The sequence below is a fragment of the Sebastes fasciatus genome, chromosome 18 (assembly GCF_043250625.1).
Source record: "Sebastes fasciatus isolate fSebFas1 chromosome 18, fSebFas1.pri, whole genome shotgun sequence".
NCBI classification, from domain to species: Eukaryota; Metazoa; Chordata; class Actinopteri; order Perciformes; family Sebastidae; genus Sebastes; species Sebastes fasciatus.
Window position 1 is genome coordinate 7680278 of NC_133812.1, and position 24747 is coordinate 7705024.

Consider the following 24747-nt stretch of genomic DNA (forward strand, 5'->3'; position numbering starts at 1 on the left):
GAGCCCTACAAATTATAGTTTGAAAATGTGAAAATTGGGATGATAAATGTATTTGCCTGTTTTGACTTTTTTTTCTATTCAAAATACCTGCCCACATAACATTAATAAGCCCCCCTGAGCTGGAGCGATCTAATAACTGTGGTAATGTTTCTGCAGGTAGTAGCGATAAATTTCATTCTGAGGAGTGACCTTGCCCTGTTTCAGCCCAGCAGCTGCTCAGTCTGTCAGGCTTTTCTCTGTGCGCCACAGCAGCAGCTGAGGAGCCATTTTGGGGCCTGATGCATTCAGCAGCTGGTGGTGCCAAGCCCAGGGTGGGCGTAGGAGGTGGAGAGAAGGGGGGCTGGGGGGGAGTTGGAGCGCGAGGTCGTCTGTCTATCGAGCCGTGGAAACATGGGACGCGAAGCATATCGGACGACGGGCGTGCAGCCAAATGGCAAAACAATGTTTGAGGGGAGGAACGGGGAACGGCACTTCACAGTGCTGACCTAAAAATCACATTTAAACTGCAGCTATAAGCGTCCCCATCACTCAGAACTACTGTGTAATGCATGCCATGAGAACACCGCATGTAAGTGGCCCATATGCTGCATGTTTTTAGGCAACGAGACGGCGGAGCTGGCTCCGGTTCACGGCACCGCTCCCACTATGCATGGGCCAGGTATGCATGTGTTGCGCACGGTAAGATAATGCACCGCTTGTGCATTTTTTGAGACCCGAGCTTCACTTTACAACAGTGTGTTCTTACGATCCAAGGATGCGTTTACATAAAACCAACCTTAGCGGTGTCAGGTAATGGAAAACTCTCTGCCGGTTTCAATGTTTACAGACACTAGAGGATGTGAGAGAGGGAGTCGGATGACCTTTGTCTTGAGATATCTCAAACCTCTAGCTGCACTTCACTGTACTGTTGATACTCATCCACAGCCAGATGTTCAAAGCCCTCCCCCCTCCCCTCTTTTCTGGTGCTGTTTGGAGTGTTGCGGTGTGCATATAGAGCATCAGTTTGGTTCAAATGTAAAGTAGAGAGTATGCCACATGAATGGGGATTTTCCTGTTAAGTTGTTTTTCTCACATGTAGCTTAAATCATCCCGCATCCCTGAACTGACACTCGGGGAAGAGTTTCTGCCGCGCCTTTATGTTTCGCTCAATCACACAACCTGCTGTGTGTGTTGTGTGTTTGAGATTCCCTATCTCCCTACACATTAAGCGCTCTGTGTACTCTTTGTGCTGTCTGTGTGTGTGTGTGTGTGTGTGTGTGTGTGTGTGTGTGTGTGTGTGTAAGGGGAGTCTGCAGAGATGACAAGACAGCTGAACAAATGAAGAAGGAGATAAACATTTGGACAGGACGCACCAGGTGGATGGTTGAGTAGTATCCAGACGGCACCGTGACAAATTCAGACGGGGAAACGTCGATACAGTTTGATGCGTTTCCCTCTTTGAACTGGAGTCTATGCAATTAACGATTTAGAGGAAAACTTCGACTGTAGGAATTTAAACTACTTTGAGATGTTTTGGTTTTAATAAGACCATGTATATTTCTCACCAAATCAAATGCATATGCAAGCCTTGGTTTTATCACAGCGTGATTATCTGGGAACAGGCCTTCCGATCAATAATCAAGCCCATGATGCCGCTTCGCAAACAAACCTCAAAAGAAAATGAAGCACAAATGGCCACTTTCATTAGTTTGAACCTAAATTTAAAATCTTAAATCAGCAACAGATTGCTGCGAATTAGCTTCTGCTAGGCACCTTATCATCTGTTGCATTACTTTTTCTTACATGTTCTTACATTGCAGTTGCCAAAGAAGGAGAGAGGGGGTATGGGGGGGGGGGCGGGTTTGGCCCTACAGTACCTGAGTACTACTATATAGCTGCAAAACTAAGACCATTGATTCTTTGGTGTAAGCCTGAATATGATGCAAGCTGGAAAAAAAACATTGCATTATTAATATCAGGTGGACCTGTACAATCTTTGTTGGGCTGCCCATCTATTAGCAAAGACTCGATATCCAGAGTCCATGGGTTTATTTTTCTTCTTAAGGTTAGGGTTAGACTTTGTGAAGAACTTTCATAACCAGAAAGTTTTTTTTTTTTTAAATTACAAATTTTAAAGCAGCATAATAAGATTTAAGATATAGATAATGGATAAGGAATGGCACACATTGTAATATTCCTTAGTAAAGGATGGATGAGGAATTCCAGTCTATCTCACAAAAATATAGTTTAGAGAGATGAGATCTTTATAGAAACAGTGGAAACCGCTTATAGTGATCACGGTTACAGTGATCAACCGCTTATATGGATCAAAAAGCTTGGGACAGAATCCTTCCATATACAAATGCTGTTTAAATAATTTGTTTACAGTAATCAAGTAGTCTGCTTACAGTGTTCATATTGGGTCTTGTTGGGTCATATTGGGCTGATGCCTCAGGTATATCCACATTGATATCATGACGAGAAAGAGAAAGTCATTTTCTCTGAATAAAAACAAATGCACACGGGGAGAGCAGCTGTGGTCGAAGGCGCCCTCATCAAGTACGAACCGGCTTTGCGGCACACATGAAGATCGGCGCCCGTCTCCTTCCTTTACACTATCGAGTGAGGGAATGAGCAGCCCTGGCAAAGGGGCGCCGTTCTGCATGCCTGCTCGCACTGCAGAGCCGACCAAAAATGGCAATGCCTCACCCTCGGTGAGGGAAAAGTCAGAAGAATTGACAGCGAGCCAGTAAAAAAATCAAAGCGGTCCGTTTCACTACTTTGTATTCATGTAATAAATATACAAATGTCAATTAAATGGTAATCTGCATGAGAAATGATGTACAACAACAAAAATGTGGTTATAAGAATCATCCGCTTATAGTGATAAATTTGACCCAGACAGACAATAAGCGGTTTCCACTGTACTTGCAAATGTGTCACTATTGTGTAAAAAGCGATGAAGGGACCGAGCGAGGAAGAACCCTCTGATGTTACACAGATGTTTATTAAAGCGTAGGCCTACAACTCCAAACCCACCAGACGGATCATTAGGGACCTGTATCCAAGTATATTATTCATGAAGAACAACTTGACAGACTACATGAAGCAAAAGTGTGAAAGAGAACTGGTTGTCTCTCTCTCTCTCATCATCCACACTCAGATGACTATAAACTCACAAAGTTGGAGAGACTTTTGATGGAAGACCCGTGTGAGTTTTTTTCATAACCCCAAAAATCAAATCAAAACAAACTGGACTTCAGAACCAACGCTGGAGGCAATGTGCGCACTTAAAAGGATAGTTCGGATGTTTTGAAGTGGCGTTGTTTGAGGTACTGATCCATCGTCAGTGCATACCTTCAGTGGATGACGGTCGGCAGCCCCCAACTTGGAGAAGCACGGGAGCAAAGTGATGTACTGCTGTGGACGGGGGCAGCAGCAAGACATATTTTAGACACTAACTATACGCTATGTTTAGAATATTTTTACAGCTTCATCTTGCCATCAGACAGCTCTTTCAGATGGGGAACTGAAGCCATTATCTATGCTTTCTACAAAGCCACCAGACTCCTTTGACAAAAACAGTAATTTCACCTCGCAGAACACGGGAGTTGCTGGTCTACCGCTGCCTCGTTCTGTTAGTTTGTTTGTGTTGTAGCATGGCAAAAAACACAGGACTCGTGTCCCATCTGAAACTTGCCTTATTTTAAGACAATGTTTAAGTTACTTTACGTCACGTAGCCTACTTAAACTTGCGTAGCCTGCTTAACAACGTAACAAACGTACTTATTTTAACCCAAACCACGATCTTGTCCTTAACCTAACCTAAGTATGGAGGATGGAACCTGCCAAAATAAAAAATAAATGAATAAATAAATAAGTGACTAGATAAGTAAATAAATATGTCATTAAATATTGCAAAAATAAAAAAGTAACATTAGAAATGTGTAAAGAAATGTATAAAGAAAAGAATACATGAATACATAAGTTTGGGGGAATAAATACGGGGTGAATGCAAAGGGAAAATCATGCAGAAATTAATAAAGAAAGGAAATGCATAAATACATAAATTTAAAAATAAATATAAAATAAATAAAAAATAAATACAAAAATAAAATAAATGCATTTAAAAAATTTATTAATATAAATACATAATTGGTCAAATTAAAGAGAAGAGTAAAAGAAAAAGGGAATTAATACAAAGATAAATAAATAAATAGGCAAATTAACAATTTGATAAATTAATTAATGGCTACATTTATTTTCAATATTATTTTAGCTATATTTAAGGACATCATTTCAGGAGTCATTTTTTTATCTTGGCAGGTTCCGTCCTCCGTAACCAAGTCGTTTTATTGCCTAAACCTAACCAAGTTGTTTCGTGTGAACGCGGAAGTTTATTTTGAAAAGACGTGTATGCATGTAACGAGCGGAGGGGGGTACGTAGAGTATCACAGATTGAAACGTAGGGCCACTGACCAAGCTGACGAGTTGAGAGTGAGAACATGTTGGCATATGAGAGGCAAACGTATGTGTCTCATGGTCGACTTGTAATACACTATAATTGTACTTTATTCCCTGCATGATATGTTAATATTCACCCATATATTATTGTACTTCGAGCAGGTTTTATTATAGCCTCTTTCAAATGTAGCTTGAATTAAAAAGATAAGATCCTTCAGTAGATAAGTGAAATATAATAAGTGCAGTAGACGCCAGTGGGAGTCGAGGTCTGCTCCCCATCTCTCTAATCAGTAATCGTGGCCTTATTGCAAATACAGTACCTATCTGCGTATGTGGTGTGTATTTGGATGAACCATCAACCTCGAAGCAATGTTTCCAAATATGCAGCTTGAACAAATTCCTCTCTGTTTTCTTCATTTGGACAGATAACCCAGTGGAGGCTCGGTTTTATGATGGTTCACTGCGATTAACCTGCATTTCCACGAACACTGCTGTCGTATCCTTATTTGACACACTATACACCTCCTCTGGTGCACCCGAGGTGTGCCAATGAATATTTCAGCGAGCCAAAATGGATATTACTCCTGAGTCAGACGTGCTGGCACAGAATGCGGTGCTACAGGTGGGGCATTAGTGCCAGGTATGCTCCGAGCACAGGGGTAATGTATCGAAACATTACGGGCTCGGGTCACTTCGGTCTCTTCTTCTGTTCTGATAAGAGAAGGCCGCATATGGAACATTTAGCTGCAGTTTAAAGAGGACTTCAGAAAGGATTATGACAGCTTTTGCTCAGCTACTGCGAGCATCTGTAGCTCTATAACGCCATCATTTTGTTTCCATCATTTGATGTTTGCCAAAGATTCCAGTGACTCCAGATCTGGACTTTCAGCTAAATTTAGTAGGGGTGGGGAAATTAATTGATTCACTTATGTATCGTGATTTCTTTACGACTTTGAAATTGATTTTCTAATGCCAGAATCGATATATTTGTTTCATTTGATTCCATGCGGAGGAAAAAGGAAGATACCGCTTTTATTGTTGTAGTCTGAGTAACGTGACGTCATATCCATTCCGTATCCGTCAAAGACCGAAACATACGACCTGAACCCTTATATATTCAATCCAAAGTGGTAAACACTACACAAACAGTAAAGTATGGAAACACTTCACACATTGCCAGGAAAAGCAGAGCTAGACATCACGGCTAAAGCTCCATGTTAACTCTGTCATTGACAGGAAATGTTATCGAATTGCAGTAACGTCCGGTCAAGCCGGCCGTCACTCTCATCTCCGTGGTCAAATCAGCCGACGCTTCAACTGCAGAACACCCATATACTGACATTTATGTTAAATACATTCAAACGGCCCCGATGGAGCTGACCATGGATGTATAAAGAGAACGGAGCTGACGGGAGAGTTAGAGACGGACTTGGTGAAGTTAGCGGAAGTATACACGTGTTACTACGTCTGATTTTCAAAATAAGATGTTAACAAAGGGAACTGTGTACACAAAATACATATATGGAAATAAGATTGACTGGATTATATTCGCCAGAAGTATACAACATTACATGTCCCTTATATATAACAAAAAAACTAATTTGTGAGGGAAATGTCTTTAGTCTTTGATTTTTGGGTTGCTGGGAAAAGAATGTAATAAATAAATGCCTGACAATAACTGATTTTTTTTTACTTCAGGACATCTCTGACTACATAAATGCTGAAAATCAAACATTTTTACTGTATTAATTTAGATATTTTCCAAAGTAAAAGTCCCTAGAAGTGTATAATACAACTTTTCCCCATGGTCTAGTGTTAAAAAAGTTAACAAAAATCGCAATAAATCGTAATACCGAATTGCAATACTTGCAGAATTGCAATACTTAAAAATCACAATTCATATCGAATCGGCACCCAAGTATCGTGATAGTATCGAATCAGGAAAAAAGTGTATTGTCCCAGCCCTAAAATGTAGCATAACGTCAGCACAGTATTCCTTTGAATTGACTAGCATGTATGCTCCCCTCTTAAGGATTGTGCAAACCTCAAATGCTTTATGTTAATATGGGCTATCCTCGTTTCCCTAAGCGCTCAAAATCCCACCTATTCGCTTATGTATGATTAAAATATGGTATAGTGTGCATGCTAACACTGACTTGAAGCTTAGACTGCAGGTTACTCATATCCTAGCTACAGCTGCTTGTGTGTCACCCAGAAGGTTTTAGGCAATAGAGTCCTCACATGGCTCATCAAAAGATAAGCTCCTCTTTCAGTTCCTGAATTCCAGCTGAGACCTCTCTTCCCACAATTATAAAGCCGAGCACAGGAATTGCCTTTAACCAGTTCACTGTACAAATACTTGTACGTAAACCACGCGTGGAAGAGCTTACTTCTTCCCCCAGCAGTATTTAATGAAAGAGGAAACGTGACACTGTGCGTCTATATAAATCCCTAAAATCAATGCGGGCTTAACAAGTGATAACATTGGACTTGTTAAACTGTGTAGCCAGGATCTTATAAGGATGTGCAAAGCACAGCAGCCACTATTTGGACATGAGAGGCACATTATCCTTGGCTGCCAGCTCTGCATTTGCAAGAGGCACTCTGACTGCAGCTACAAAGGGGGCTACGAGCCCTATTCAGGGTTTTACTCATCCCTTTCGAAATCATTCATAACAATGCGCCTTATCGTCGGGTATCCATCTCCTTTCATGCCTGTCCTCGGGGACCAAAACCAGTATCATGAGTAATGTGCCATGCATCGAGTGTGGTTTTGCCAATTTATTTTCCATAAGACTATGTCAGTCAGGCTCAAAAGTAATAAGCCGGCGCCGCTGGTAAAGACATTTGCAAAGTAAATAAGGCCTCCTTTCTGACACCGCAAATGTGTGCCTGCGACTGCTGTCGCCATGGTATCGCCTGTCAGCATCATTGTCACCGGTGTCGTCATGCCAGTGTGGGCTGATGGTAATCTTTTCTGCGGGTGTGACAGCTTGTGGTCGGGCAGAGTGGGGACTCCAGCAGGGGTGTGGTAAACGTGTCAGTCAGATACTGTTCAGGCAAAGGACCAGGACAAAGTCACCGGGCAGAGGATGGAGATTTGAAAAAAAAAATGTCTTTTATTAAACTTGTAGAATAAAACTTTGATTGACAAAATTGTAGTCCACTTATTTATTTTACTTTTTCTCGCTGTGTCTTTTCCTTTTTTAGCCTTGCTAGTGAAATGTATCTAGGGATGGCAATATCGGGATGTTGGGATACTGTATTGATTCTCAAAAACACTATAGATTTTCAATTAACCTCTTAAAAACTCAGAAGGCCCGCCATTGGACCCGGCCGCTATTCAATCTTCCAGAGGTTGTAGTGGGCTCAGTTTTAAAGCTACAGTGAAGATACTGGCATCATATGAGACTTGAAAAACGTAAAGAATCCAGTAAGATCAAGTGTCATACTAGCTTGCTGCGAAGGAGGCTAAATAACGCTCCAAAGTTACGCTAAGTTTCGGCAAGGAAAAACTGGCAGGGCCATTTTCAAAGGGGTCCTTTGACCTCTCACCTTTAGATATGTGAATAACATTCATGGTCTCCAGAGGATGAATCATAATGACTCTGGTGATCCTCTGACTTTTTTTCTAGCACCATCAACATTTTCAGCTATCCAGTATAATATCTCAACATCAACAAGATGGAGTGACACAAATCTTTGTACATTGGAGATAGACATTTATGGTTCCCAGCAGTATCATGTCTACATTTGTGTTTTTTGTTTTTTTTGTGAAATATCTCATCAACTATTGGATGGATTGCCATGACATTATGTACAGACATTCATGTTCCCCTCAGGATGAATTATATCCCTTAACTTTATATCTTGTGCCATCAATATGTCAAAATTTGGAGCACATGCACAAAACACAAAACCACAGCCAAAGTTTTTTGACTCGGTACTGATCTATGCACAAAAATCCCTTTTCCCTCCAGTTTAACTCAAATGACTTAATAAACATCACACTTTTTGTGGATATTATTTAGCATATTCTGAATTTTCTATTTGGCCCAGATGTCAAGCAAACATTGGACTTCTGCAGAAATCCAGGTCAGTCCTCTCCCACTCATGTTGCCCTGTTGTTTACCGGTGTCCATCTCAACAAATGCCCACGTAGGCAACCTGTAATTGGTTCACTCCCTGCCATTGGGTCGGATTATGTTCCCACTGCAATCAAACCGTACTAGAGTTCGCAAGTGGTCTCGAACCGGCTGTTTTGGCCCACACCAGAGTACGATTACTGCTTTTACAACTGCCCAAACGAAACCGCACCAGAGTTCAATTAAAACGGACTAAATATTGGCTTGTGAAAGCGCCCCTTACTCCTGTAGGAGCGCCTTGAACTAATGTTATTCATCCAGAGAGGTAACATGGTTATTATAAGACAAGAGTCCCTTGTAAACCATTGATAGTGATCAGTTGGTGTTCTGCAGGAGCGGTGTCAGAATATGAAAGAAATCTTTCTTTTCTCCACCTCTTTTCTGTTTGTTCAGTTTGCACCGTTTCTCTCTCCGAGGGGGAAACAGACCTGAGCATGGGACACATGTTGGACTGGGCAGCTATAGTAGGTCTGGCCTGGTCTAAACGTGTGTATGTGTGTGTTGGATGAGGGGTACCTTCTGTAGTTTAGACTGGGTGCTGGAGAGAATCATTACTGTTTTCTTTTTCAGTAGCGTGCCCTGAGCAGGTTTACATTTGTAGCCGTGCCATATGCTCTACAGAGGAAATGGGCTTTATTAATACATTTAAGAGCACGTCAGGCTCTGGTGACTTATGGGCTATGTAAGCCGATGTGAAGGTGCATTGTCGGCAACTTTTCACAAATAAAGTCTGGGTAAAAGGGGGGGTAAAAAAAAGACGGAAAGAAAAACATTCTCTAGGGGCCTCAGTGGAGCAGTGGGACCGACTGGTTTCAGGCCTGCCACGGGGGAAGAGGGCTGTTTCAGCTGAGCCTCTGCGTTCCAGGTGTTGCTTTTTAATTGGCAATTCCGCGAGCAATAAAGCATTTTGCGTACTTTCGCTTGTAAAGTGCTTTCATTCCATCTCCAAATGATGTAATTACCCCGCCGTCCCAGGCGAGAGGGCGGCGGGAGAGGAGAGGCGTTTGCTCTCCCGTGCAGGCTCGCTCTTCGCAGCGAGCAGCCTGGTGAAGGGTTTCCTGGAGTATGTTTTCATTCAGGAAGCCAAACACCATAAAAGTGAGCTAGTCGTTTGCACAATAAAACGTACACTTTAATTTCATTTCAAGCTCCCCCAGCTCTGTGTGTGTCTGATATTTATGAAAACAAAAATATATATATATGTGTTCTCTTTGATGTGTGAAGGACGGCGGGGGACGTTTGTTCTTTGTTCCTGGACACACAGATGGCGATTGATTTTTTTTTTTTTTTCGTCCGACATTAATTAACTTGGTTTTCATAAAAGTTGCAAGAGCATATTTTTTGATTTAATCACAGTTTGAGATTGACTTTTTAAAAGAACAAGTCAATGTTTTTATACATTTCTGCTTTCATTTGTGCTGCCACACATTGCTTGTTCACAACTTCATCAGCTGATCCAATGCCAATGTCAATAAGTTTCAAAACTTCACTGCTCTTCACCCTTGTAGAAGCGTTTTAGGCCTACACATATATAAATATATTTAAAAATGGATATTTTCCTCTACGTTTTGGCCTCTCATCCACACGCAAAAATGTGATTATTCAAATAATTCCCAGTGATTTTCGAATAGTATTTTTTCTTGTAATGTACATCCCTAGTGTGGACGTTTAAAACGGAGCGTTTGGGACACAATGATGTAATCTCCTCATTTGCGCATGCCCAATGTGGTTTTGTGTCATGAGCATGCGCCAGAAACGAAAAAACAAAGTTTTGTAAGCGCTGCTCGGACTAATCACTACTTTACATTTGAAAAATAGTTCCATTCACAGGAGACCAAAGCAGGGAACACATTAAACATGTCGAGGTCGAATGGTGATTGAATGAGCTTTTGGGTGATTTGGGTGATTGAAGGTCATGCAGTTCGACCATTTGGAGGTCGTTTGGAGTAGGGATGTTAATAATTAACCGTTTAACCGACATTAAGAATTTTAATTGATTAATGCTATTGGTTAAACCGTTAAAAGAAATGTTAAAAATTAATTAAAAACCTGAGCAAAACTCAGAGGAGCGGTTTGTCAAATTTAAGGAGAAAAGCTGGTCCACCTTAACAGCCCACCTTAAAAGAGTCTGAGCAGAGTCGCAAGATACAGAAAGTCGGCTCGGGTCTTGAGCTGAGGAGTTGTAGCATTTATTCACCGACAAATAATCTGTAAACACACTGCTACATTCACAGCTATAATGCCACTTACAACCCCACTGCGCACCGCTGCATGCAACGCACTAATCTTGTCGTTTAACGGTTAATAATCAGTTTACGAGGGACGGTTATCGGTTAAAAAAAAAATTCTAAATTAGCATCCCTAGTTTTGAGAGATATTTTGTAAATGAAGGTCGTGTGTTTGTTTGTTTTTTAAATGCAGGGGAAATTATCCATTTTTAAAAATACCTGTATACGTGTAGATAGGGCCTTAGTTAAGGACGAGAGGTTTACAATTACAAGTATGCTAATGAAGTCAGCTAACCCGTGGCGTGATGTTATCATTTGGAATTTTATGGGAAGGGGAGATTTTAAAAAACTTTATTTTCCTGTTTATCTAGTGTGGAAATTCCCTCTGAGACGCAAAAGAAGGTCAAAAGCAGAGCCAAGTGTCTGCCGGCCAAGCGTGTGGAGACGTGTAACACTAACCTGAAGTCATTTGACTAAAGCGGATCTCGTGATCCACCTGAGGATTGTGAACCCTCAAGAACAAGTTCAGCCTGTCAGCTCGTGGCACAAAGCGAGCTCCAGAAAACACAAACACCGTTCGATCAGCATCGCCCCACAGATAAGATGCATTCCACTGAATCTGCATGACCAAACAACTCGGCATGGATGAAACAACACGGGGGGGGGGGGGGGGGGGGAGAAAGTCAAAGAAACATTCTTTTCACATAAAGTCTACCTGGCTTCGTTTTTGCATATCAGACCTCCCCAGTGCCTGTCAGTATTCCAGCAGTGGCAACACTGCCAAAAAACACAAAAACAAGCTGTTCGCTATCACTGCCGTTCCCATGGGAACAGGCCCCGCGGAGGGTGTGCCCGCTCCGACACTCATCTGCACAAACAGTACGCAAGCCGACTCCCCAGCAGGCTACACAAACCAGGAGGTGGGGAAGAAGAGGAGGGGGTGTTCTGCACAGCCTCCGCCACCCCTTAGCCTCTTTTCTCCAAGAACCGGGGCCTCATGCAGAACCCTGCTATCAGTGTAAGCGATTAGCCGGCCCCGCTTGTGAAAAGTGCCACAAGGGGGAAAAAGGATCAAGATTCCTGAGATGTTGGGCCTGCAGTGCTCATTCGCACACTTCCTCCCCTTAATAAAGACCACACATTCCCAGCGGCTGGAGCAAAGCACCGAGCCAGCGAAGAGCGGCAGTTCAAAGCTAGCTGGAGATGGCAGAAGAGAAGTAAACAGCAGGAAGTCGACTGGCTAAACAATAAACAAATAAATGCCAGGCCGCTCGGATCAGCCAGTTGTTTTAGTTACGCTGCGGTAGAGGAGAGGGAAAGTCAGTTTGTCATCTTTTTTAAGGCATGACTTTGTTCTCTGCCTTTTTTTTCCAATTGGCTTAATCATCAAGTTAGCCATCAGTGGGAATTAGCACCCTCCTCACACCTCTGCTGCACCGCCACAGGTGGCACACACACCATGTAATTAGTCTAGACTCTAGAGTGTACCTGCATCACTTTATGGAAGACAAAAAAAAAACACAAAGCAGGTGCAAGTGACGGGTAGGGATGTCACGAGAACCGGTACTTCGGTACCAAGTCGATGCCAAAATTTAAAAAAAGTGACGGTACTCTTTTTTCTACAGTACCGACGGTACCGTACGATGCCTGTAATGTTCATTGGTAGGGATGTGACAGTGAGGAAAATTTTCAGGAGCTAGCTAACGTTAGCTACCTGGCAGTTGTGCACTGAAAGGTGAGGGGGGCAGGGATTAGTGACAACTACACTACCATGAAAAGTGACATTATAAAAGAAAAGCACACTTTTAAAAAATAAATGAAATCTGACAATTTGACGAAGTGGACAAACGGTGGAATTACAACTTCCGGGTCCGTCACATGACGTCTGTAAATCAGAGGATCGAAATCAACTTCCCAGTACGAACACTTAAAAGGAACAATGTGAAACATTTCAGAGAATCTATCAGCAGAAATGGAATATAATATTCATAACTTTGTTTTCATTAGTGTATAATCACCTGAAACTAAGAATGGTTGTGTTTTCGTTAGCTTAGAATCAAAAGTTAATGTCTACATATGGAGCGGGTCCTCTTCACCGAGTCGGCCATGTTGCTCCGCCATGTTTCTACAGTACCCCAGAACGGACAAACCAAACACTGGCTCTACGTTACCTGAAGGCCCCCGTAGTTCTCTGACACGCTTGTGAAACCGTGGTAACGTCAGTGCAAAACCGTGGTACCGCCAGCGCCGTCTGACTTCTGTTGTTCCTAAAGTAGTGTTATTATGGTAAGGATGAGCGAGGCGAACGGCGTTACCACTATCTTGGAAACAGAAGAGCGAGCAGAGGGGTACTCTGTTGGTTGCAATCTGCAACCACACCACTAGATGCCACCAAATCCTGCACACTGTACCTTTAAATAGCCCAATCATTAGGGTCCTAAAAGTTGAATCAAGAGTTCGCTCTTAAGAATTATCTCTCGGCATAATGAACTGCCATTCATATGAATGAGCCGAGACCAAGCGGCTGGGAGGTTGGGGTTAAAGGTTAAACGCTAACCACCTAGAAAATCTCTGTGTTCCTTCTTGTAGGTACTTTGTTGTCCGTGACACATTCTTGCTTTTAGTGAGAACCTATTTGTTCCTGGTTTTAATAATTGGATTTAATCTAATTATCTCCATTTTACTGCAGTTTTATCATGATTGTAAAGCACCTTGTAACACTAAATGTACTAAATGTGTGCTATGCAAATACAAGTATTATCATGCCTCTTTAGTTATGTACCCTTTTGACTGCTAAAATGTGAAAACTCCACAAAAAAAAAAAAAAAGGCTTTTCTCCCTGAGGAAAACACCCCGCTCTCTAAGTGAGCAATAAATCTGGCACTTAGGAAAGGTTGTCTGTGTGTGTGAGTGTGTGCGTGTCTTTGAGCGTGTAAATGTACTCCCATGTCTTCAAGTCCATAGCCTCCAGAGCTGTCAAATGTCGCCCGGCCCCTGCAACATCCGTAACCCATGACCTCTGTAACTCCTGTTTTGTTCTCGGCACTCCAGGCCCCTCAGATATCACTCCACTGGAACTCCCCCCAGATGACAGACATCCCTGTCCTCTCTGTTCCTCCACGCTGCCCCGGTAGCCTTTGACCTTCCCAGCACCTCTGCCTCTCTCTGCGCCGCTGCCCCTCGCATTCCAGTAAAAAAAAGGCGCTGAAACCTGAGCCCGCGGTGAGCTCATCGCCGGGGCCGCGGAATCAAGAGTTAAATGATACCAAAAAACAGAGAGAGGGGAGAGAAAACTGAGAGAGAGAGAAAAAGAGGGGGGGGAGAGAGGCAGCCGTTGGTGCAGGACAGGTCTGGAACTGGTTCTGTGTGTCTGCTTCGCCGGGTGCTCCTCGGGGGGTTAAGTTACACCAGAGCGAGCAAGGAGGAAGAGGAAGAAGAAACTGCTGGCGTCTTTGAATTCTCCCTTCTTTTGTCTGTCTCATCCACGGGGCCTGACTGACTGGTGCCTGCCAGTTTCCTCTTGACACACTCCGGCGAGCCCGCAGCCGCCGTCTCTCCATCCGCGCTTTCAAGTTAACGAGCCCCGTCGGTCTTGTCCTCGCCTCTGGGAAGCCGGGCTGGGGATGTGAGTGTAATGCAGTGAGGTCGCGCTCTCCACTCTCCGCTGTCTTCTGTTCTTCTCTGACCCTGCCGTGACCACCAAGTGTCCACAGACGGTGAGTGTCCACTCTTTAAATTGTCTGCCAGTGTGTGTGTGTGTGTGTAGTTTGTGGCTGTGTCTGTGTGTTAAAAAGTGCAAGTAAAACAAGAACTAAAAAAAAAAAAAGCTATTTTTCCAAAGCCCAAATGTCACATCTCCAAATCATTACGATTCACGTCTCATATTGTGAGGAGTACCATTAAGATGCTTAATCACTGCAAACATAATTAAACCAATCAGTGTCTCTCTCTCAAGCTGAGTTCGGAAGGACGACTGCAGGAAAAAAAAAGGGGGCTTTTTAGCCAAGAGCATCTCCTGAGCTGAAAGCAAAAGATCAACTTTTAAAAGTTTTAAGAGTGCCATTAGATAAACCTTTTAAACCATGCATTATTCATGGACGCCATGTTCCTTTCTAGTTCACTGCCTTGTTGTTCGCCGTGTCTCTCTCTTGACCTTGTGCACTTGTCTTGTCAACCTTTGGGGTGACAAATCCCTCTGAAGCAAAAGTTTTGAACACGGGTGAGGATTTTAATGGGTGGCCTACAGGAGACACCAAATAAAGGTTGAGTACACATTATGATTTAAAAAGAAAAAAAAAGGAATAATAATAATAAGAACAGCGTAAAGGGGCCGGTTTACATTCTGAAATCTGCCACACGCACTTTCTTTTCTAGCGGAAAGCAATTTAAAATAATTGTGCGCGTTTTCCAGCAATAACTTTGAAAGTGTCTTAGGTGAAACGGGAACAATTATCTTTTTGCAATGGTCTCATCATTTAAATGGGTGTGAAGTGCTCCATTGCTCCTCACAGGTAAACACGCCGTGCTTCTTTGGAATATAATGACATCTCTATGATCCAAAGCTTTGAGAAAAGACAAAAAATTGCCAGGGAACGCTGCCCCCTGAATGCACCCCTTCGATTTACAAAGTTGTTTTATTCACAGGTTCGACTTAACACACTGCCAGCGCCAAATCCCAGACCATGACTGCCAATGGACGTGATTAATGAGAACAAATAAATGCATAATTATTCAGTATTTTCTGGGGGTTTCAGTTGATGTTGTTTTTCCACAGCTACATGCAAAAACATGATTACAGAATTGATTTCTTATCCAAAATGTTGAGTACAAAGTGACTCGTACAAGCAAGGAAGTCATGGGTCAGAACTGAAAGTCTACACCAGTGGTTCCCATCAACTCCAACCATCATGTTCCAAATGTGTTCATTTCAATTGATTTAAAAGTGTATCCATTAGTTAAGCTAATTATCTCAACCATTTATCCATTACTTTTAGCTTTTTTAACTTCTCTTCTTGCTTGCTAACTAGTTTTCTGTATGGCAGGTGTCCCCTCACAGGGGAGAAACTTTTCCAAGGTCCCCATCTTAATCGTAACACTGATTAAGCTCACCCTAAATACTTTAGACCTGTTTCACAGTGATACACAGAAACACATTTCAATTTTGAATCATGTTAAAATAAGATAAGATGAGATAATCTAATTTATTAGTCCCACGGTGGGGGAAGTTTGCAATGTTATTGAATGTTAATACCACTTATGTACCTTTATAACGAAGGGTGATTTTATTCAAATTGCATTTTGGACTCAACTGGACAGCATTTAGAGCCTACATTTCAAATAATTGATCTTAAAGGCGTTCCGAAACTGAACAGTAGCAAGACTGGCATAGTCCTAACAAAAGCTGAGTTTCAGTAAGTGCTTCAACTTTAAAATAAGGAACTTATTGCCGTGTCACAATCAGAGTTTCTAACAAGGGTGGCAGTAACGGACACAATATGCTTTGTTTTATTGGTGCAAATCGTCCCCATCTGTAGATATGCACTTTTTAATGATACAGCACGATTTTATCATTTATAGCTAGTTATTTCACGGACCCCCCTGACAGAGTGCCACGGACCCCCACTTTGAGAATCACTGCTCTAAGGCAACATATGACTTTAATGCGTTACAACTGACTGCTTGGTGCTGTGTGTCCGGTGCAGTCAGACTATTGTTGCTGGTAGCTTCCTGGTTACTGTGACAGTACATTTACTAAAGAGCAGCATCAGTCCAAAATCAATCAGATCCTTTTGCTTACTTACGACATTGATTGACTAATTAAAAAAAGTGATTATCAGATTGATCAACAAGGCAAAAAAATAGTTGGTTGCAACTATAATTTATCACATCATCTCACATTTTGCATATATATAATCTTAAATCTTCAAAGCTAGTAGCCATACGTTTTTAAATAAATTTAAGTACAATATTTTTTCTAAGATTTAGTGGAGTAGAAGTGTAAATTATGAACCCACCAGAGGTGACATTTCCAAATCTTTTCATGCATCATTTATGAATCAATTCTGAAAATATGCCACTAATGTGTCAGTGAGGGTGACAGCTCAACAGGCAACTTTTTTAAGCGCTGAAAGTGAGCTCTTTCACCTATAATAATTGCTTTAGGGGACAGGCCGGTAGTCAGAAACGGTTTTATATAGAAGTACATGAACGAACACATTTGACAGCTGGAATGTGTTTTTGTACGGCGCGGAGGGGGGAAGAAAAAGAGGCACCGATTCAAGTCCCTGTTTCAGACTGTCCATTTTAAGACATTTATTAGCGAGAGGTAAAATCCTTATTTTGACAAGAGAATGACTCACTGAGTCTGAATGTATCGGAAATAAATTATAAAGACTATAAAGTAGGCTGTGATAGGAATGAAAATACTTATTTTGGCCTTGTACTTTTAATTATTAAACTGTTCTTATTTATGCACACTTACAGTACACTGGAATTGATTAGCGTCCTGGCAGGATGCTGAATCAAACCTCCAACAAGCCCAAACCTATAGTACTATAGAGTCAGCTGACCGCGGCAGCCAACTAAGGGCATGAATCAGACGTTGTCTGACGCTGGACATGGCCAGGGGGCACAGATCAGATATGTAGCGAGAGAGCAGGAGGAGAGAGCGTGAGGAGAGCATTGAGAAAGATCCGAGGGGTGAGGAAGGGGAGACGAAGAGAGAGAGAGTAGACCATAAACTGCTTCTCTAGCCAACTGGGAGCTCCAGCACAAGGAGAAGCTTGTTCTTGCGCTGCCTCGCTGTTCTCTGGGCATGTATAGCAGGAGGACACGGCCTCTCTCGGATGAAAGAAAAATAGAGTCAAATACCAGAGGATAATGTGATTACAGGCAAATAGGAGAATGAAGGTTAATTGGAGTTAAGTGTCTATAAAAAAACGTCCCTATATATATACATCTGCACGTCAGCCTACATTCTGCCAATAGGGCTTGGATTCTTCCTGCCTCCTTTAAAATAAACACAGTCGATAGTTCAGAAGGAATGCAGCCGGTGTATATTTTCGGAGGATAATACCTGGACATTTGGAGTGCAATCATTATCAGATTATAGTCAATGGCTTAGACGTGGGATTAGAATAACATGAAGACCGATGTGAAAAACATGGAGCTGCCACAGTGACCTCGCTAGTAGTAAGTATCTCACACGTGTCTGGAGGTCGAATGGAGCGATTCAAACGCCACCCGTGATAAATCGCACCAATGGTTGTTTTCATCAAACACTCGTAATCTCCCACTCGTGACCATTCGCACCTTGTTTATGTGTGACCTGTCATTCAGAGAGACAGCCGATACCCTCACAAAAAGGTAAACCTCAGTTACAACCTTGACCTCTACAAGACGACCAGAGAGAAACATAGGAGGAAAAAAAATGACTTTTGCCGTACGACAGCTTCCAGGCAGTAACATGTGGTGAAATAATTGCCTGGGTAGGCAGTGACCTATTAGTGTGGCATATGGATATATCTACAAAATATAGTTTAAAATATAGGCTAAATTATATATATTAGGGCTGTGCCGAATGTATTTTTTTTTTACATTCAAAGCTTCTATTGAGGTTTTCGAATGATGCTTCAAATGTCCGTCGTCATATTTTAGGACGTCAACACCCTAAACAAATGAGAAAAATATGATTTTGTGTTATTGTGGTTGTAATTTATGGTGCTGTTATATTGTGACTAGACCGCCCCTTTTATAGCAGAATATTTTGTTTGATAAAAACCACAACCATGACCTCTAAAAGACGACTAGAGCAAAACATGGGCGGAAAAAATGACTTTTGCCGTATTTCAGCTTCCAGGCAGTAAGATGTGGTGAAATAATTACCTGGGTAGGTAGTGACCTATTAATGTGGCATATGGATATGTCTACAAAATATAGTTTAAAATATAATCTACATTAGTTAGGGAGAGAGAGAAAGAGAGAGAGAGAGCAAGCGCTTGGTGACAGTGCACCAGTAGAAAACAGCTCCTACAAAATGCGTAAAAGCGCACGATAACCACACACAAAGAGCGTCTGGCGACGGCGCACCAGGATAAAGAAAAAACGAGACAGAAATCTTGGTGTCAGCGCAACAGTAGAAACCAGCTTATTCACTCCTACAAAATGCCCAAAAGGGCACCGATAACCACACACAATGAGCGTCTGGCGACAGCGCACCAGGATAGAGAAAAAAGAGAGAAATATTGGTGTTGGCGCACCAGTAGCATAACATCAGACAACATACACAAAGCCAATAACTAAATTATATATCTATCAGGGCTGTACCGAATGTCATTTTTTACATTCAAAACTTCTATTGAGGTTTTCGAATGAGGCTTTAAATGTCTGCTGTCATATTTTATGATGTCATCACCCTAAACAAATGTGAAAAACATGATTTTGTGTTACTGTGCTCATAAATGTAATTGACGGTGCTGTTACATTGCTGCTAGGCCGCTCCTTTGTGTGCGACAGGACGGAGAGCAAACCGTTTTGGGCTGCAATGAAAATGTTGTTTTTGAAAGGCTAAATGCCAAAAAATGTGGATAGAAGCATAATATTTCATTGGATAAAAGCATGTTGTGAATGTTGGAAGAGATTACATCTTTCTTTTTTACAATAAATTTGAAGACTTCAGACTATTGGACTGAGACACTACAGCGGCGAGGACTGAGCGTTGCTCACTGTGTGTGTGTGTGTGTGTGAGAGGGAGAGCGAGACAAGCTGGAAGGTGTAGGCTACCGTTGCACGCAATGTTTCTGTAAGTTAATAATAATTTGAATATCAACATTATGAATGAAGCTTCGAACTATTCGGGACAACCCTAATGAATGAATGGATGGATAGATAGATAGACGGATAGACAGATAGATAGACTGATAGGTGGACGGGTGGATAGATAGATTTGTTTGTTTGTTTTAAAAGGAGGCACTTACTTTATTTGTAGACGAACTCCATGCGCCTATCCCTCTGGACAAAGATGTCGATGGCCAAGGACGAATGCCTGTTCTGTTCCATTCTGTTACGGCTGTAGGTCTCTTCACAGACGTGGTGGTAGGAGGTAAAAGTTTTGTGGCCTGTTATACGGTCTCCTGCAACAACAACAACAAAAAAGTGAACAGCTGTACAGGCGTCATTCCTCGGGATTGTTTGTGAACATGATAATCCCACCAAATCAGACTTAATCTAATCAGATCAAAGAATTTTGCATATCTGGACATGGCTCTTCAATTTTTCTACAAATTTCTTACAGTCAGCTAAGCCAAAGAAATCGAGCTCCTCTACATTCTTTTCCTCTCATCTCTAACAGGTGTGTGGTGGCGGGTCTCCTTATTTATCTGTTTTAATTCATTACTTTTCTGTTCAAAACGATCATTTTAAAACTGTCAAAACCGCCTTGCTTTGAAGAAGACTAACAGCGCATCGGTCGGGTTAAAAATGCCATTGTATGCCATCTGGAGAAAACAGGTGGATGCTTTTGAGAGACAGAGATCACATTCTGAGGCCATAGTGAGGGTCTCGCCATCCCAGCCAATTTGGCGGAGATCCGGTAAGTGTTGGAAGATAATGTGCCTTCAAATGGGGTCGTGTTTACCGTGTTCATGAGAAGAGTCCATTTGAATGCTGCCCCCCCATGTGGTATTCACAACCTCGTAAGTGGAAAGTTTCTGAAAGCTAAGAATTCACAAGTTAAACATGTTTGTTGACGTTGTCAGAAATGGCAGAGGCAATAGAAGTTCATTTGTCGGTACATAATAAGTGAATATATTGTAATTTTAATCGGTTATTGTTTCTCTTTGTAAATATGTAATATGTCGGAGGAAAATGTTGATATTCCCGACGGCCTCATCTTTCTCCTCTGTCATTATGCCTTTGCATTTCCTGCATTATGTTACCCGCTTGCTAGCTTGCTAAATTGGATCGACTCTGTGGCTTCTAGATGCCGGGAGTAACGTTAATATTGCCGTTGCTTAGCAGCGGTGTTCTCACGACTTGACCACTTGAACGGCAAGTATATTTGTGTACACACGACTTTCCATGTTGTAAACACAAGCTCACGAGTTTCATTTGAAGGCTCCCATTAGTTTATAGCCTACCAACCTAGAACTGGAGTTCCATGAGACAGATGAGGCTCTCGGGATGCGGCATTTAAACAACTTCATCCAGTAAACGTGTGCGGTAGGTAGACTTGCAGTGAGCCCTTCAACAGTAGTACACTCTGGAATGCATTTTGCTGATTGTGAAAGCACCAAATTCCATTTATGCGCAAAGCAATGCCTTAATATGGCTTCAAGCACTTCCTCTTTGATTTTGGCCCACAGCCCCTTTAAGCTCTGAGGTCATCACTGCAGCTCCATCACGTGTTTGTGCTGTCAACTTCTCCAAACAATTAATTTTTGTAATACAAATAGTACATACTCTGATATATTCCCTGGCTGTGCACTTCTGTCATTACTCACCACGTCACAATTTACCTCTCTTGTTGACATCTGAACGCCGCTGATATTTGAGCCTTGTTTGAGTGGTCTCATCCACTTCCACTGCAACAAACGATGCTGCCTGTATGACATGTTTATATGACTTCCGGTAACCTCCTGTTAAAATGACAGCGCCCCTACAGCTAGCCGCTATAGGTCCTACTGCGACTGCGAAGGACGCCGAGTGGCGCTGGGCCGCAGCGAGAGGGAGTGGGTGCCACGTGACATGCAGGTTGGCTGCGGCCGAATAGTTAAAAATTACTTCCTAACGTATTTTCCTAACTACCTTTCCTTGACATCGATGGAAAGCTTTGTAAGGTCTAGGAAAGATGCGAAGGGGGATTCATAAGGAAAAGACAACTGCAGTGGCGGATGTTTTCTTTTTTTTTTAAAGCAACTTTATTTCTATAACACATAGGTCCTGTTCAGACCTGGTATTAACATGCGTCCTCAGTGATCGGATCACAAGTGGACAGCTTTAAGTATGTCTGTTCACACAGGTCTTCAGTGGCCCCACTCTATATGCAAATAAACACTTAGTAAACACACAGCTAATACAGCAGACGTTGTGACGTAATATTATATGAGTGTCAGTAGTAATATCCCACATATTCGTGAATTCTGGTACATTTTATTAACATAAAAATAAAAGGTAAGGTCCCCACAGGTCCCCGGGGACCTCCACACCGCTGCTTTTGCCAGACAACAGCGGGGTGAACAGCAGCGGAACAAAAACACCGACACATCTCCGACAGTATGATAAATAATGCACTTTTCGTGCCTAGTCTGATAGTCTGTAGATATGTAGCCTATAAACAAGTTATATTTTCATAAAATACAGTTGTACCGACAGGATACAGTAGAGCAAAGAGGCCGTTTCCATGCCGACAAGCGCCGTGTCTGCCTGATATGCACCTGAGGGGCACGGTGATCCCGGTCCTTAATGTGGCCAGGACGCATTCACACTGCTAAAAGAATGTGGCCATATGTGGCCCTGACCACCTCTGAATGTGGTCTGAAAGATCCAATCTCAATGCGTCTTGAGTGCGTTCACACCTTTTCTTAAAGCTGTCCACTTGTGATCCGATCACTGAGGACGCATGTTAATACCAGGTCCGAACAGGGCCTTAGAAAATGAGTACAATGACAAACTGGATGCTGTACCATTCAGTTAAAGCTTCCTGTCCAAAACAAAATCACACATCCTAAGAAGGATGTTTTCAGTTTATCCATAATGTACAATTAATCGCTTTAAATGTTGCTGCCGCAAGCATACTTGCTAACCTTGAGACCTCAAAAATAGGAAGGATTTTAAAACCACAGTGGGGGTCTGGGGGTCCTCCAGAAAACTTTGTTTCCTGCATTCTGGTGACTTTTAAAGAATGAAAATGACAAAATAATAAGAACACTGAAACAGCATTGTTAAGTAAAAATAGGTCTACTTTTAATTTTACTTTTAATTCTCAGGAAAGAAAACTGAATAATATGCCTCTCTGGCGTGAATTTGTTTGAATCTCTAGCATGAATTAATATTCAACAATTTTTATTCATTTATTCATTTTTTGCCCCTGCTTTAGTATTTCTTTCCGCCTATTTGCCTTTTTTGGCAAGTACATTGACATTCACAGCTCTATGGTAAATGCGTCTCAACATCAGAGGTGACAAATATTTTGTTGTTGTTTTTTTCAAACTAATCACTCGACATTTACCGGCACCTGGACTGTTCTTTACAGAGCAGTATAAAAGGAAAATGACTGATTTGATTGCTGCAGTAACAATATTCTGAAAAAGACCTGCAATTCAGAGCGCAAAGAAGCCCCATAAACATTCAAAACGGCCATTTAAATCTGGCTCGCCTGCCAAGAAATCAGACTGGTTATGACTGACAATGTGGGAACAGTCATTTGTCGGTACAATGTCTGTGTTGCCGGGCACTGATGACTTTTTTCATAATATCTCCTCAATTCAAATGGACACACAGGCAGTCAACCAGCTGGAGGGTGGGGGGGGGGGGGGGGGGGGGGGGGGGCAATGCTTTTAACCCTTGATTCATTCCATCTGTAATTTGAGCACACAATGTTGCCACTATCTCGCTAGAACTTTTAAGACCCCTTTATCAACTTTTCTTAATTCTTTTTTTTTTTTATGGAAAATTATACATCATATCCACAGTATCAGTGTAGTACCCCTTAAGCTAGAAGATACTGGTATCATATAAAACTAGAAATCCAAAAGAATCCATTGGTACCAACCATGTCATACTAGTTTGTCGGGAAGTTTGAAAATTAATGCCACTAATTTCCGCTAAATTTTGGCGAGGAAAAACTAGCATGGCAATTTTCAAAGGGGTCCCTTGACCTCTGACCTCAAGATATGTGAATGAAAATGGGTTCAAAGGGTACCCATGAGTCTCCCCTTTACAGACATTCACACTTTATGATAATCACATGCAATTTTTTGAATGCAGTACAAATGTGTTATTTCCGCCTATTCTAAAACGGTGTGTTTGAATATTTCTGCAGACTGGGGTCCCTAAACAGTCTTATAATTGTATAAATCGGGTATCACTGCAAAGCTCTTGTGGATCCAATGAGCCCAACTGTATTCATGTGTGATGACGTTAGTCCCCAAAGTAGACATTTATTTGCAGTGAGACCAATTTTTTTTTTACTTGACCTCAATGTATAAAATGACCTGACCATGACCATAAAACTTTACAGCCACAAACTAGAGACCTAGAGCATTCAGAGGGTGGATGGCTTTCCTACGTAGATTGACAATGAGGGGGTTTCTGAGCAGTTCCCAGAATAGAATTGCTCGCCAATGTAATCGCCAAAAAATGCAATTCTTGCAGAAATGTCAAAAGTTTTTGTTACCAAATCACAGCATAGCTTTTTCTATGATGTTCCTCAAGATCTTTGTGTCTTAATGTGGTATTTTTTAGGGATTTTTGATCATTTTTATCAATTCTCGAGTGGTAAAAAATGGTTAAATTTAGCACCAAATTTGTTGTAACAAATGGTATCTCCCACAATTTGCTACAACAACTTATGAGACATAATAGAGCATGTGAATGCCCATCATATACTTCCATCATAGTGTTCTAAACACTTGTACATGTTTACAATTTACTTTAATTAATTAATTCATGTTTATTTCTAAATCATGACTAGAACAACTTGACACACAGTGCTGAGCTGCATCTCAAAATGAATCTTCAGGTTCCCAGCTTTCAGATGATGTACACCACTTCTATGTGACATCTACTGTTGACCTGCCATCTCCCCCTAAACACCCCCTAAAAAATACAAAAACGAGTCTATTGAGGGTTAATATTTTACATTTAGCTTGATAAGGAAATGTAGAAATGTCCTGCCATTTTTGTGAAGCACGGCGCTGTGTATAGTATGATTG

General features: G+C 41.8%; 1 protein-coding gene and 1 long non-coding RNA gene across 2 annotated transcripts in view; one reads left to right on the forward strand and one right to left on the reverse strand.

Annotated features, from left to right (window-relative positions):
- Window positions 1–13973: 13973 nt before the first annotated feature.
- flrt2 (fibronectin leucine rich transmembrane protein 2) overlaps window positions 13974–24747 on the forward strand; it is a 56114-nt gene continuing 45340 nt past the window's right edge. The window contains exon 1 of the mRNA XM_074614811.1: window positions 13974–14532. The gene's annotated coding sequence lies outside the window, so the exon portion shown is untranslated. The remainder of the gene's footprint in view (window positions 14533–24747) is intronic.
- On the reverse strand, window positions 16307–21347 carry LOC141755704 (uncharacterized). The gene is made up of 3 exons (XR_012591323.1): window positions 20957–21347; window positions 19792–19947; window positions 16307–17656 (listed from the first exon to the last, which is right to left on the reverse strand). It is a non-coding gene; the product is annotated as an uncharacterized LOC141755704 (long non-coding RNA).